Source organism: Juglans regia, chromosome 7 (assembly GCF_001411555.2).
Source record: "Juglans regia cultivar Chandler chromosome 7, Walnut 2.0, whole genome shotgun sequence".
Taxonomy (NCBI): domain Eukaryota; kingdom Viridiplantae; phylum Streptophyta; class Magnoliopsida; order Fagales; family Juglandaceae; genus Juglans; species Juglans regia.
Genome location: NC_049907.1, coordinates 35,016,592 through 35,032,263, shown reverse-complemented (window position 1 = coordinate 35,032,263; position 15,672 = coordinate 35,016,592). Strand labels below are relative to the sequence as shown.

The 15,672-nt window shown below is 40.4% G+C and overlaps 1 pseudogene; it reads right to left on the bottom strand.

Annotated features, from left to right (window-relative positions):
• Positions 1-216: 216 nt before the first annotated feature.
• Positions 217-15,338, bottom strand: LOC108995039 (annotated as a pseudogene).
• Between the last annotated feature and the right edge of the window lie 334 nt (positions 15,339-15,672).

Genomic DNA, 15,672 nt, shown 5'->3' with positions numbered 1-15,672 from the left:
AGCATGTCTAGGCGAGCAAAGCTCGACATATATGGAAGCTCGTGTAAATTTTAGTGGAGACTCGAATGCTATTGAGTTTGATTATGATCATCAGAATGAAGTCCTACAATAACACAGCAGTTATTAGTTAATACCTCTCCGATATTTATTTGGGATTCAATAAAGCAAAGCACACAAGAAAGAAATCAGTCACTAGTTCAATAGAGAGAGAGAACATGATGAAACCTTTCTGTATAAGCCGAAAACATAACTCAGACATCCATCCATATACGAAACTGTATCAAGGTACAAGATGTAATGACACTCACACCAAACCCACTAGGTTCCCCCACTTACACAGACAATATATATGGGGGATGCAAAAATTAGACATCTTCACTGCTCTACAGACTTTCTGAATTTCCTAAATACATAACTTGGACATGTTCTAGGTATCATTCCGCCCACTTTTTACCCGTAAATGCCCCCAAATCACAAGCTGAACCCCTCCCCTGATCCACCACTTTCAACTATGATTCCTTGTATATTATTACATACTCGAGTTTCCTTGCGCAACAACAATGATATAAGACAAGAATGATATGCTTCATTTCTTCCCTAGAAGACTCCAAACAGTCGAGAGTTTTGGTGCATTACTCATTTGTACCGTCAAAATTTACCCATCACATTGGGCCCGCTTGTCTCTCCAATTCTCACCCCATACTTTTGCCTCTGCCACAGCTCGTTCTCTATCTAAATCGCGATTCCTGGGGGCTTCCCTGGCTCTCCCAATTCTAATGGGGCTGTCTCTCTGAGATTCAAGTCGATCTAACTCATCCAAACCTGCTTTTCTCCCCGAACCACCACCAATGTCAATCCTTGCTAGTGCTGCTCCAGCACCTGATTCCCTTGAGTCTCTCTTTCTGAAATCAGGGGAATTTTTATAAGCAGAAGGGGAACCATGCCGCCCACCACGTCCAGCCTCATCTGGGCTATCCAGCCCATCTACCATGATTCTCCGTTCGTCCTTGTTCCTAGGGGTAGATGGACCAACTCTGTTACTTTGAGCAGCAGTTGCATCTGGGTCATAGGTTTGGGAGGCTAAATATGTGAGAGCAGTCACAACATCCCCTATTAGAGGCCTAGTAGCTGCTTGTTCCTGCAAACACATGGCCGCCACTGCTAGAGCTTGGTAGAGTCCTCGTATCGGGTAATGGCCTTGGAGTAGAGGATCAGCCATTTTGGGAAATTTCCTACGATCCTTGAAAAGTGGTCGTGCCTGCAAATATACACACCACATAAATTTACTCTCCTTTTTTTCAAGGAAAAGAAAGAGAGACAACTAACACAAATCCATAATTATAAGACTAATGACCAAGCCATTATTCGTAATGTAATCTAAATAAATTTTCCAATTTGAGAGGAAAAAATACTCACCCATGCAACAAGATTATGCTCTCCAGGCGCACGGGTATTATCAATTGCCTTGCGCCCTGTTATAAGTTCGAGAAAGACAACCCCAAAACTGTACACATCAGACTTAAGAGTGAGTTGGCCTGTCATGGCATATTCTGGAGCACAATAACCATAAGTCCCCATGACACGTGTGGACACGTGAGTTTTATCACCAACAGGACCCAGTTTGGCAAGCCCAAAATCTGAAAGCTTAGGGTGATAGCCCTCATCAAGAAGGATGTTGGATGACTTTAAGTCTCTGTATATCACAGGAGGATTTGCTTTATCATGCAAATATTCCAGCCCCTTGGCAGCACCCGCTGCGATCTTCATCCTTGTATTCCAGTCCAGAGACTTCTTGTCTGGAGGAAGATCTGAAAATAAAGTGGAAAAGAAAATTGCAGGCAGGATGAAAGTTCAGACGTGTAATATGAATTTGAGTTAGGTATACAAGTATTGACAAAAAGAGGAGTTGAAAATTAATTTCTGAACAAAGCACTTGTAGAACTCCAATTTGACAAGTTTATCTTTGGAAGTAATAATTATTTAAGCAAAACAAGCTGTTGAGTAAATTACTAGTGCTATTTCTTTGTTAAGAATTAAAGTATAGAAAACCTAAAAGATCACTCAACATTGGCGATATAAGTTATTCTAATGATTGAAACTAAAATATTAGACTATCACAAGCAAGACAAAGTCACTACAAATCATTCTCCAGGTACTCAAAATTTGTCAGCATACAACCCCCCCCCCCCCTTCCCCCCCTTCCCCCTCTTATTCTTGCAGTGAGTTACAGACATATTTGTTAAGTTAATGTTTAACATTTGAAGCAAACATGTCTACTTTCAATTGTTTCATTTGTTCACTCATCAGGAAATACACTTTCCAATGGTTGATCCCATAATACACTGATAAAGTCATTACGTGTATGTACGTATGTACATGGGTTTAATAGCATGTTATTGCCCTTCACAAAACATTTACTACACTGTGGATGTAAGATGCTTATTGTGGATAAGATAATTAAATGTATGCATAATTAGCTTCTTAGTAATTAAGTGGTTTATCCAAGTCCCCACCCCTTTTTTCTTGAAAAACTTAAACCCAGCTCCCTCACCAAATAGCTCATACTTCCGGAGAGGAACAAAAATTAACTCAAAGCATAACAATGCAATAAAGCAATTATTTTAACCCTTTTTGTTTTATCGGACACGCATTATACACACTAGTAGGGTTGACAAGAAGAAGCTGTTGTCATCAAGCTCGAGCTACAGCCATTATAACTGAGACCTTGGCAACCATTTATTTTCTATTGCTCTTTTTCCACCTAGAGCATCCATTTTGAAAATCTTTTTCCACTGTGAAACCCTGATGTCTATACATTACATGGTAGTACCTGACTACCGTCTCAGAAAAATCTTCTGATCTTTATCCCAAATAGGCACAAGATTCAAGCTTTTTAAAAATACTTCATTTTTAATTCTGCTTTTCCCCTTTCCCTAGATTTTTTCTCATTCATTTTATCATCCACGTTGTGTCTATACTTATTTCTCGACTTCTACTCACAATCTAAGATTCCAAACCAAAGATCGCTAATACTGTTCATCCGGGCTGGGTTTTTTCCCAGTCCGGCCCTGTTCTGAACCAGGATAATCAGATTCCGGTTACAGGTTCCAGCCCGGAACAAACATGGGGCGGTACCCGCATAGTAAAATCCGGGTACACCCTCCAGGTACCGGATTTTAAACCTAGTACCCGGTTGTTTTTTAAATATATATATATATATCCAGATTCAACTTCACAGATTTCCATAACAAATCACTGAAACCAGTGTTCATACTTTGCTCTCTAACGGCTCCAGTCATTAATTCCCAAATGTCACTACTTCCGAAAAATCAAAATAAATACAGAAGAAAGAGAGTCTGTTGTTTCACACGCGAATTCCAGTGCTTTCTACAACTATGCCTTTTTGTTCTGGCACCCACTTTTTGTGAGTGCAAAGATCACACTTGCTGCGGTGGCGTGACTATCTTCTAGCTGTTAAAGATAGACAGAGACTCAAGAGAGTAGAAGACTCAAGAGAGTAGAGTGTGCAGTACTCATTGTACAAGGATTCCTACATTGGGGACGGTGAAAAGGCTGCGGTGAGATGATAGAATGGTAGAGGGGGAAGCGTGTTGTCAGTTCTGTACAGGTTACAATCGACTTTCAACTTTAATATATTATTTTTTCTTTAATTTAGAACTTTCAGAATTTGCACATCCAATCAACTTTATGGCTTGCAGCTTACAGAATATCACAGACATCAAATGGCATGCCTAGCGACTTGAATCGTCTAATATTCAGAATGGTCCCATTTACAGCAAGCTCTGTACAGGTTAGGTTGCCTAGGACTCTTTATCTATATCTTTTTGTCCTTGTTAAGTTGTTCCATTCTTTTTTCCTTCTTAAATTCATAATGTCGCTTCGTCGTCGCCATCTTCTTCTTCCAAAGACGAGAATGGCAATCATAATGGCAGTCTCAGCGAAGGAAGAGCGGGAGATTTGGGTAATCTCTTTCACGTAGCATTAGGAAAAAGAAATACTACACTAGTTATCTGATTATTTTTTTGTGAATTCTAATGTTAAAAAAAAAAAAATGGTTCAACCCGGAATCCGGGTTTTAAAAAACACAAATTCATCCGGGTTCTAAAAAACACAGATTCATCTGGGTTCCAGCCCGGGGCCTGACCCGGGCTAACCCGGCCCAGATTTGAAACCCGGGTTCTGGTCCGGGTATACCTGGATTCCCGGGCCGGAACCCGGATGAACAGTCCTTAAGATCGCCCGCCCCCTCTTTCTTCTTGATAACATGGTGACTATAACAGTCTCTTATTATCTACTATAGCTGATCAATATGCATGTTCAAGAAACTAGTAAGTCAATAACTTTGTATTGAAATTACAGGCCTGGTTTTCACTGAAAGTATCAAAAGTCAGGTGTTCAAAACACATACTGGAGAACTGGGAGACCAGCTTTCCATGACGGGGAGGAAAGCAAATATGCAACAGAGGCACAAATTGGAAACAATAAGTACAAACAGGGCATCACACCATCATTTGAGGTGATAAAACATGCTTAGTATCAGCAGCCAAATTCAAGCAACTGTTACAAACAGGAGAACATATGGAATTTATGAAAATATTCAGCTGAATCCAAGCAGTTGTTGTAAAGAAGGAAATATCAACTGTATGAGGATATTCCATAACAACCATATGATTGAACCGATAGGCTCATTTTACCATGCAAAATTTTGTTAGAAGAAAAAAAAAGAAAAAAAAAGGACCTCAAGTATACAGGATGTGTAGTAAGCTCTATGTATACAATGATCTCACACAACTGTGTAGGTAGGCTCAGAATATCTAACCAATGTTTCTGTGTGGCAATGTTTTAAACTTGACATTACCAGCATCATCTTTCTAAGATGTCCCCTACCTGATCGCCTTTACAAGAAAAACCAAGTTAAGCTGCTTTTGCACCTACGATTCTAAATGTTACACCAGTTCTAGCCACTCAGATCGATATGAACCATCAAGTTGAGATTCTTTCAATAAGACCTTCTGCACAGCATCTTGCTTATAGTTTTTTTTTTTTTGATAAGTTATCTTGCTTATAGTTTTAGTGGCTTATTATGACATCAACAACCAAGTTAACCCTCTTACAACATAGTGGGAAAAACTCCATCCCTCAATCCTCCACTTAAGAAAGTGCACCCCCTACTATTACGCTTCTTCTTCTTAGACATATAATTCCAGTGTGGCGGGGGAGGGCGCAGAAGCAACATACAAAAGAAAAGAGTAGAATATACCCCAGTTTGAAACAATGTAAACAACGGTATTTAATGGAAGAAACAAAAATCATCTGCAACACATAGAACCATCTGAAGTCATCATGTAAGCTTTTTCTTGGCACGGAGATTCGGCTACAATTACTACTAGTCAAAGTTCTCTACTACCACTACAACTTATCGTATCCACATTTAATTACTATTGCCACTGCCACAAAAATAACTACTGCAGTTACTGTTAGTAACTTACTACTCCCAATGCCGTGCCAAATTCAACTGCTGCAGCAACAACTACAGCAGAAATAACAATAATGCTACAGCTATCAGCTGCCAAATTTAAATAACAGTCTTTTCTGCTGGTGCCACTGCAAGAAGTACCAAATTATACAAGCCCAATGCCACTATTAATCAAAATAACAGTATCAGCACTATTTTAAGACCTATATTGTGAGGCAAGTTCAATTTTTTTTTTTTTTGATCAGTAAAAGATAAATATTATATATATGAATGAAATAGGCATAGGCCTTGTACACAGGAAGTATACAAAAGTACTCCTAATTACATTCTAAGAACGATTAAATAACGACAAGAATTCCTGGATATTATCCCCATCTAATACAATAGTAGAAAACCAACACATTAAAGTATGGAGAAAAAAATTCTTTAACTCGGTCATTGAGCGTTCTTTATCTTCAAAGCACCGTGCGTTCCTTTCTAACCAAATACACCACATAATACACAACGGAATCATCTTCCATACTGCTACCACTTGATGACTACCTTGCATATTTGGCCAACACCCCAACAAATCCACCACCCTCATAGGCATAACCCAAGCAACATCAACCCTTACAAAGATTTCATCCCACAACACCCTTGCAAACTCACAGTGTAATAATAGATGATCCACAGATTCTCCATTCTTTTTGCACATGTAACACCAATCCAACACTACACAACCTCTCTTTCTCAGATTTTCAGTGGTCAATATCTTCCCAAGAGCAGCACTCCAAACAAAAAAGAAACTTTCGAAGACACACGAGATCTCCAAATACTCTTCCAGGGAAACTGAATACTACCTCGTTGTGTTGTTAAGATATTGTAATACGCCTTCACTGTACATATCTTATGGTTGTTAGTCCGCCACTTCAAACTATCTCGCTGCGCTGTAGAAATCTCCAATGAGTATTATAGGCTGAAAAATTCTAATACTATAGGTAATTCCCAATCATGGAAATCCCTAATAAAAAAAACATTCCATTGCTGCACACCATGAGAGTATACACGCACATCTACCACTGAAGCTTCCCCATTAACTGCAATACGATGTAAGGCTGGAAAAACCCTTTCCAAAGTATAATCTCCACACCACACGTCTCGCCAAAATCTAATACAAACGCCCTCACCAGCCACAAAGCGTATTTGATTTACAAACCCTGGCCATCCCTTCCTTATGTACTTCCATAAACCCACACCATACCTCCCTCCCACTTCCTTAGAGCACCAACCACCCCAATCGGCCCCATATCTAGCATCAATAGTTTCCTTCCACAATGATCCTCTCTCCATGTGATATCTCCATAACCATTTTCCCAATAATGCTTTATTAAAAATTCTCAAATTACAAACTCCCAACCCCCCATTCACAACTGAGGCACATACGGTTTTCCATTTAACAAGATGGAACTTCTTTTCCTCCCCCATACCTCCCCATAAAAAAGCCCTGAAAAGTTTCTCCAATCTATTCGCCACCCCTACAGGCATAGGAAACAAAGATAGAGCATATGTAGGGAGATTAGTGAGTGTACTCTTAATAAGAGTGAGACAACCCCCTTTTGATAAATACACCCGTTTCCAACCAGCAAGCTTTTTCTCTATCTTCTCCACTATTCCATCCCAAATAGCTCTATTATTGAAAGTTGCCCCCAACGGGAGACCCAGATATTTCATAGGGAGCGAGGACACCTTACAATTCAAGAGACTTGCCAAATCTAGGATATTAGAGACCTCACCCACAGGAACCATCTCAGACTTACCCAAGTTCACTTTTAACCCTGACACTGCTTCAAAGCAAAGTAGTAAAGCTCGTAAAGTTTGGATGTGGCTACTAGTCGCTTCACAAAATACTAACGTGTCATCTGCAAATAGAAGATGTGAAATGATCATGGAATCACCAGAACCACTTCCCACTTGAAATCCTGATAAGAAACCTCCCCCAACAACAGCCTACATCATCCTACTTAAGGCCTCCATAACCATAACAAAAAGAAGAGGAGATAGAGGATCTCCCTGGCGCAATCCCCGCGAACTGTCAAAAAAACCAGCAGGTGTGCCATTAACTAGAACCGAGAATCAAGCGGTTGAAACACAATGCCGCATCCATACAATCCGGCTATCCCCAAATCCAGTTCTCACTAGCAAGTAAAAGAGAAATTCCCAATTCACATGATCATATGCCTTCTCCATGTCAAGCTTGCACAGAACACCTGAACCTCCCTCCCGTAATCTGAAGTCCAAACACTTATTTGCAATGAGTACTGAATCAAGAATTTGTCTCCCACGAATGAAGGCATTCTGGGATTTGGAGATAATATGTTCCAACACCGAACTAAGCAGGTTAGCAAGCACCTTTGAAATGATCTTATACACGCTACTAACCAGACTTATAGGCCGAAAGTCTTCAATAGAATCTGCCCCATGTTTCTTGGGAATGAGAGCAATAAAGGCCGCATTCAATGATTTTTCAAACTTTTGGAAAGAATGGAATTCATTGAAAACCTGGAAAACATCACCTTTTACTATGTCCCAGCAGGTTTGAAAGAAACCCATTGTAAACCCATCCGGACCCGGCGCTTTATCCTTTGCCATTCCCGAAATGACCTTATAAATCTCTTCTTCGCCAAAAGGTCTCTCCAACACATTTGCACTCTGAGGGTCAATAGCCTCAAAATGCAAAGCATCAAGCTTTGGCCTCCAAAGAACCGATTCTGAAAGCAGGGTCTCATAGTACTGAACTATATGATTTTCTAGCTCAGGTGGAGAAACTAGTACCTGGGTCCCTGAATTAAGAGACTCAATAGCATTGTTACGCCTATGTGAATTAGCCACTTTGTGGAAAAACTTTGTACACCTATCACCTTCTTTCAACCAAAGAGCCCTGGATTTTTGCCGCCAAGAAGTCTCCTCTGACAACAAAACCCTCTCCAAATTTGCCATAACCATGCCCTTTCTCAATGCCACATCTTCCGAATTATCTCCCAAGAACTCTTTCTCTTCTAAGTCTTGCAGTTCCTCCATCAGTGTACCCTTCTGACTGTCGATGTGACCAAACTCCTCCAAATTCCACTTCCTCAAATCTTGTTTTAAAGCCTTCAATTTGCCAGCAAGAATGTAACTAGGGGTACCAATAAACTGATACGAAGTCCACCAAGTACGCACCATCTCTACAAACCCATCCGCTGTAAGCCACATGTTTTCAAACTTGAAATATCTGTGCCCCCTGTGTATACCCCCGCAATCCAAAAGGATAGGAAAGTGATCTGAACTGACTCGAACTAGTCTTTTCTGCCTTACCTCCGGATATTTAGCTTCCCACGAGGGAGAAACCAAGAATCTATCCAATCTCGACCAAACCCGTCCATTTGACCAAGTATACTCACCTCCTGCCAAAGGAAGATCCATGAGATCAAGATAAAAAATGAACTCATTGAATTCCTCCATAGCCATCGAATGTCTACCCTGCCCTGATCGCTCACTAGGAAAACGAATAGTGTTAAAATCCCCCCCATGCACCAAGGCACATCCCATAAGTAATATAAACCCGCCAACTCCTCCCACATCCCTCTCTTAATCCTATCCACATTAGGACCATAAGAACCTGCAAATGCCCATTCCCATCCATCCACCACATTTTTAAATAGAGTCGCAACTGAAAATTCTCCAATACATTCCTCAATCATCTCAACCATTCTTTTATCCCACATTAGTAATACTCCACCTGAGGCTCCCACCGAGGCCAAATAAGTCCAACCCACATACGGGCACCCCCATAAACTTCTCACAATTTTTCTATCAATGTGTCGCAATTTTGTTTCTTGCAAACACACTACATCCCCCTTCCACAACCGCAATAACGATTTAATACTAGCTCGTTTATTACGATCATTGAGCCCCCGAGTATTCCATGATATAATCTTGGGCTTCATAATAAAACTATGTTGCCCCTCCCTCTCGATCTATCCCTTCCACCACTCCCTTCTTTCACGTCATAATTAACAGAACACGTTAACTTTTTAAGTTCCCTATCACGCCTTGATGCTGACTTCAAATGACTATCCTCAAGAGCTACAAGGAGAGCTTTAAACTGTTCCTCATAGCCTCCAAACGAAATCCCAATGACTGCTTGAATCTCTTCTACTTTCTTGAAAACCTACTTTGACGAACCACACCCATATTTAGAACCAGGCAGGACTGTACACAAAGGAGTTAGGCTGGCCCCCTCCTCCTCTACAGGAGTAAAAACAGCCAGCTCCGAGCCACACACTAAATCTGGTTTCCCACTGGCAGGGACAGCCAAAGTTATCTGTACAGCCCCATCCCCCACCTTATTTTCTTCCACAGATACCAACTCCAATGCTAGTGGGTCAATCGTGATAGGCAACTGCTCAGATCTCACCACGATGCCTTCCATCCCCCCACCCCTCGACTCAACGACAGTATTTCCCAGAAATACCCCATGACTCAGCGGCGGTATCTCACCCAAAAATCCATCTTCTTCCATCGAGATGGACCTTGAAGCTGCAAGTAACCCTTCGACCACCACACACGGCTGGTTCTGTGTACTCCCCGACGACAAACCCCCTTGCGACGACAGGGAATTAGACCACACGGTCTCCACCGAAACAACGTCTGCTGCGATCTCAGCATCTTCTGCGAACTCACCAGCTTCTGCGATATCTCGATCTTCTACGATCACGTCAAGCTCGACCGCGACCGGGGTATCTTTCTGTGCCGATGGGAAGAAGACCGACGCGGCACTTATCGACACCTGGGCCGATATCTCGTGACTCGGCAACTGCACCGATGTTTCGGTCTCCTGCTGCTTGGGCAGCCAAATTGTTTTTGGGCTTACGGTCTGGCCCAGAGCCAAACCCATATCCTTCGGGCCAGGTTTCTCCACAAACGGGCCCAACTCTGCTCCCAAATCACAGCCCATTTCTATATCTTTACTAACACCCGAAACCCAGTCCTTATCCATATTCATTTCTTCCTTGCCTTTAACGCACCGTTTTAGCCAAACTATTTCCTCTAATAAATTCCCAACTTTTTTCTCCATCTCAACGTTTTTAATTTCGTACCGTACCGGCCGGTACGGCCGAAATTTTTCGTTTCGGCCGTCCGGCCGGTACAGGTACTATATATGTTCCGTACCGGCCAAAATACCGGCCGGTACCGGCCGTTTCGGCCTAAATTTCGGCCTGTACCGGCCTATATTTCGGCCGGTACCGGCCGATATTTCGGCCTGTGTTTTTTTTTTTTTTTTCATTTTTTCAAACTACAAGTTTATTTTTTGACCCCCAATTTAGATTAGACTATTTATAATTTATATGTATGTATGTATTTATATATAATTTATTCATATATAAACTATTATTTTAGAATATAATTGTTATATATATTTATATATATAATTTATTCATATATCGACTATCCCGAAACGGTACACGAAACGGTACCGGTACCGAAATATTTCGTTCCAGTGTCTTGACCGGTACGCCATCCGGTACGGTATTCAAAACATTGCTCCATCTCCCTCAGCACCCTTAACATAGTTTCCTGATTTGGCCCCAACAGTACACTGCCATGAACGATCTCTGCACCTCCCACGCCTGGCAACCCAGCGCCCACAGCTCTAACCTGGCCCTTTTGAAGGGCTTGACTGTACGACTGTCCCCCAACTGCTGTCCACGAAGGAGCACCACCACCACCCCTAAACCTCTCCGGGTTCCCTGCCTGAACCATACCCTCTCTGTTTCTCACACTCAAAACAGAGGAAGAAGAGCTTAGTTCCTGTAGAGAAATACCAAAGTTTCTCCACCCCTCTCCCTTCCTTCCTTCCGGCACCAATAACATACCTCTCCTCTTATCATGCCCATATTCTGAAATGCATATAAACCAGCCATTGTTGTTCCATCCCCTCCTCACCATAAAAACATTATTACCCTTTCTACGAGTTCTCAGGAACTCTACAGGGCCCAAAGAAGCCGCACACTCCCTAACCATTGAACCCAACCATCCCATGGCTTCATGATCCAAAGAAATATATTTTACCCCACGACGGCTTCTCTCAGTAATTCTCCACCACTTGTCATTCTCCTTACTGAACTCAAAAACTTTCTGATCAATAACCACCTCTCTACACAACCCCATCCTATCCAACCAGCACACTATCTCAATCTGAACTAAAACCCTAATCACCACACTGCGTTATTGCCATTAACGCAACACTACCACCAGCAAGCAGGAAAAAAAGCAAAGGAAAAAGAACTGTACGGAGAGAAAACTTCTATAAAATCCGCAATTGCTCTTTATAATACAGTTCTCCATTCAAATATTAAATTCCAATGTCTCAAGAGCTCCAACATTTCCATAGTCAACTTTCTTTCCCTTCATGGCCTTTAAAATGTATTCAGAGAAACAACTACGGCATTCAAAGCACTAGCTGCCTTTTTTTATCTTGTCAAAGAATATCTTTTAAGACTGTCACAATTTAGAACAAAAACAAAATCGACAGCAAAATCCGCGCTATACCTAAAGGACAAATCAAAGTTAAAATCAGATCTCCTCGAATTGACTTGTAAAACTCATTTTCATGTAACCAATGTGGGCTATAGAACATCCACCCACACAATGTAACACAACATCTTCATAATCTGAAATAACACGATATCCCTCACTCAAATCTCTTAAGAATCCATCAAGGTCCATGTTGCACTGCAGTGTCAAATCTATGACCATTTGACATGACACAGAGAAAGCGCTAGGCTCATCTTGCATTACATAATAACTAACTGAAGTTACAATTGGAGCTCTCTAGAATCACTCATAAAGACCAGATCCGTCTAATACAAAACCAATTGGTGACTAAGCACAAACATATCTCCACAATCCACCCACCTAATGTGGTACTTAACACAATTTCTTCCTTGTCCTAAGTATTAAGAATACTCTCTCTATGTTCTATTAAAAATCAAGAAGAAAATTATGATGCTCTATACTCATGTTTATTCATTAATTCATGTTTTTGATCCATTAGAGGCCAATGGGCTTGCGGTCTACATTTGCAGAGGTAGCCCTCTCCCATATTTGAAGTCAACATTCCCCAAAAGTGGACATATATTAATATCACAAGCCACTAATTATCTGGGGAAGACCATAAGCAGCCCCTTCCCTCTCTGATGTAGAGTTGGGATGAGAAACAAAAGGAAAGCAGTAATGGCCACCAAACCACTAAAACAGTGTCAATTCTCTTAAATATTACTTCCATCCTGCAACTAATGCAACAGTTTTTTTTTTATAAGTAGCAACTAATGCAACAATTTATCTCTACTAAATTGATAATTTGGAACAAAAGTTGACAGAAGGAATAATTATCTCTAATAATGCACATTCATGTCACCTCCATGCATATATGTAAAACACAAGCACAGCATCTACATATTACTTGTGAAAAAATAAATACTTAAAGATAACAACTATCCAAAGTTTTCACTTCTAAGTTTTATACACATAGAGAGCCTTAGTAGAATCCCTGAATAATATATGTTTTTTATAGGCAAACAAAATTTTATTGATCATAAGAATAGGCAAGAGCCCAAGTATTCGGGACATATACAAGAACATCGCTTATGCGTGTTAGAATGGACAGTCTATAATGAACAGACTTGATAGCATAGGAACCTCAAAAGATTTTTTAATTACGTGCTACAAGCCTACAACATGGTACAACCTATAAACGAGTAGGTGTATAAAATGATAACTCAATTAGGAGCAAAAGGTACAAAAGTTGTATATGAGCATAAAAGGAGTGGAATCTAACCATGTAAATGATCCTCCAAGGATCCTAACGGCATAAACTCATAAACAAGGAGACGTTGGTCTCCATCTGCACAATAACCAATCAAGTTGACAAGGTTTGGATGGTGTAAGAGGCTAAGCATGAGAACCTCCACTAAAAATTCTCGATTTCCTTGAAGGCCATTCCTGTCAAGCTGTTTCACAGCCACTACCTGCAAAAACAAGTTAACATCAAACAGGGGATCGACAAAGAGCATATGAGACTAGATTGATGGAAATTAGCTATAAAAGGAATAGATTTGGTTTACTGGAGGAATGAATCGGTCATTGAGCAATGACTATATCATACCGAAATGCAGAACAATGTAGAGGTTTCTATGTCAAATAAGATCCAGAATCAAAGCAATAGTATACCTTACTTTAGATCATATTCATAGAAATCGTAATACGGCACCATTTTAACCTATCATAAATTACCTGTCCCGTGCTCTCCAACCGACCTTTATAAACACGTCCAAACCCTCCTTCACCCAACAAACATTCTGGCCTAAAGTTCTTTGTTGCTGCAGCAAGCTCTCGAAATGTAAATGTTTGTGCAGCAATATGAGCTGTTGGTCCATCTTTTGGAACGACTGGTTCCTTCTTAGGATCCGAACCACTTCGAGATTTTGATTTTTCTACAGAATAAAAAAATGAATTAGATGCCATCCTGTCAGTGGGAAGAAAAGAGCAAAAAGGGGGGAAAGAGAAGGAAATGAGATATACATAGAGGACATACTAGTACAGTTGTGTAACACAATTGCATGACCTAAGGACATGAATTCATGAACACAATAATTAGAGGGACCTATATGTCTCCACATTTAATTTTGCCTTCAAAGATGTCAGGAAACTAATAAGATCACCTATGAATTCTAAATCACCTAGGAGAACACATTTTTGTTGGTTATTTACTCAGGCTGATTAATCCATGCTTGTAAAGCGTGAAAAAAAATAATGTAGCTGTACGGTTTTCAATAAAAATTTCAAGTTGAAGCTTAACATTTTATTTAATATTGCATAATAGAATCTTTACAAAGTCATAAAGCATTCCAGTAAAATCTCATCAAAGTATCATCTTTTCAACTTTTTGCAGGAAATCTAAGAACTTTAACTTAAAAAAAATGCACTTACTAGCATCTGTATCTATCTCAAGTTTGACAATTATGAAGCAGCAGAAACGTTTTTACCAAAAGCAAGCAAGCTGATTGGAACTCTGAGAACCGAGACCAGATCTCCAGACATGTTCTTGACAACTAAATAAAAAATAGAACAAGAAAATCCTCTGCCCAACAATTTACCATTCAACTGTAAGAGTGAAACCATTGAAGCAACAAATTTAGCAAGCCAGTGAAACCAGACTAAACAACCACAGATGCATCAGATCAAAGTGACCAAAAAATCTAACGATAACCAAAACAAAAGCAATTCATACAAAGCCATAAAAACACAAAATTGAACACAATCAAAGCGTACCAAGTAATCGAACTGACCGAAGAAAAAGGAAAAAAATCAATGGAATAAGAATCTACCCGAGCTAACTCTATTTACATGATGAGACTGAGCAGCTGAGCCTTCTTTAACAGAATCCTTCTTGGCCACTTCCTTCACACCACTTCCCTCCTTGTTGGATGATCCAAAACAAGGAAAACACCCACCCATATCAAATCCAACCAAATCAGAGTCACGCCCACGAACACCACTAAAGAAACACGCTTGAATTCTTTATCTTTCACTCTCCATCTTTCTCAAACCGAAACCCGGCTCATAAATTCAAACAGATCACTCTTTTCTTCTCTCACTCACTGTCTCTCTCTTTCTTGGATTTTCAGTGGCCATTAAAGGGTAAGATCGAGACCAACATGTGCGGCAAGCAGATCAACAAATCGAAGAAACTGATGAGGTGTATGAGAAGGCAAAGAAAGAGCAAAACAAAAAGAAAAAGAAAAAGAAAGAGAAAAAAAAACCCACTCAAATAAGAAAAACCATTTAGGAGAGTGGGGGGGTGAGTCTTGGACTCCTTGAGGGTTAAAACTGGAATTACGTCAATTATTTGGTAATTAGACGCCAAATTACGATACGAAATATCACGTAACAATACGAAGATGCCACCTCACCTTTTTCGGGTTGCTTTAACTTTCTTAACCCTCAAAATGTGGGGAAAATTACGGCCGGAGAGTGGTAAAAAAAACATCATCACTGATTCACTGTCGGGAAGTGGGTCCCACTCAAGGGATGCGCTTCCACGCCTGTGATCACAAATGTTTTTTCATCAGCGGCAAATATATTCAAATTAA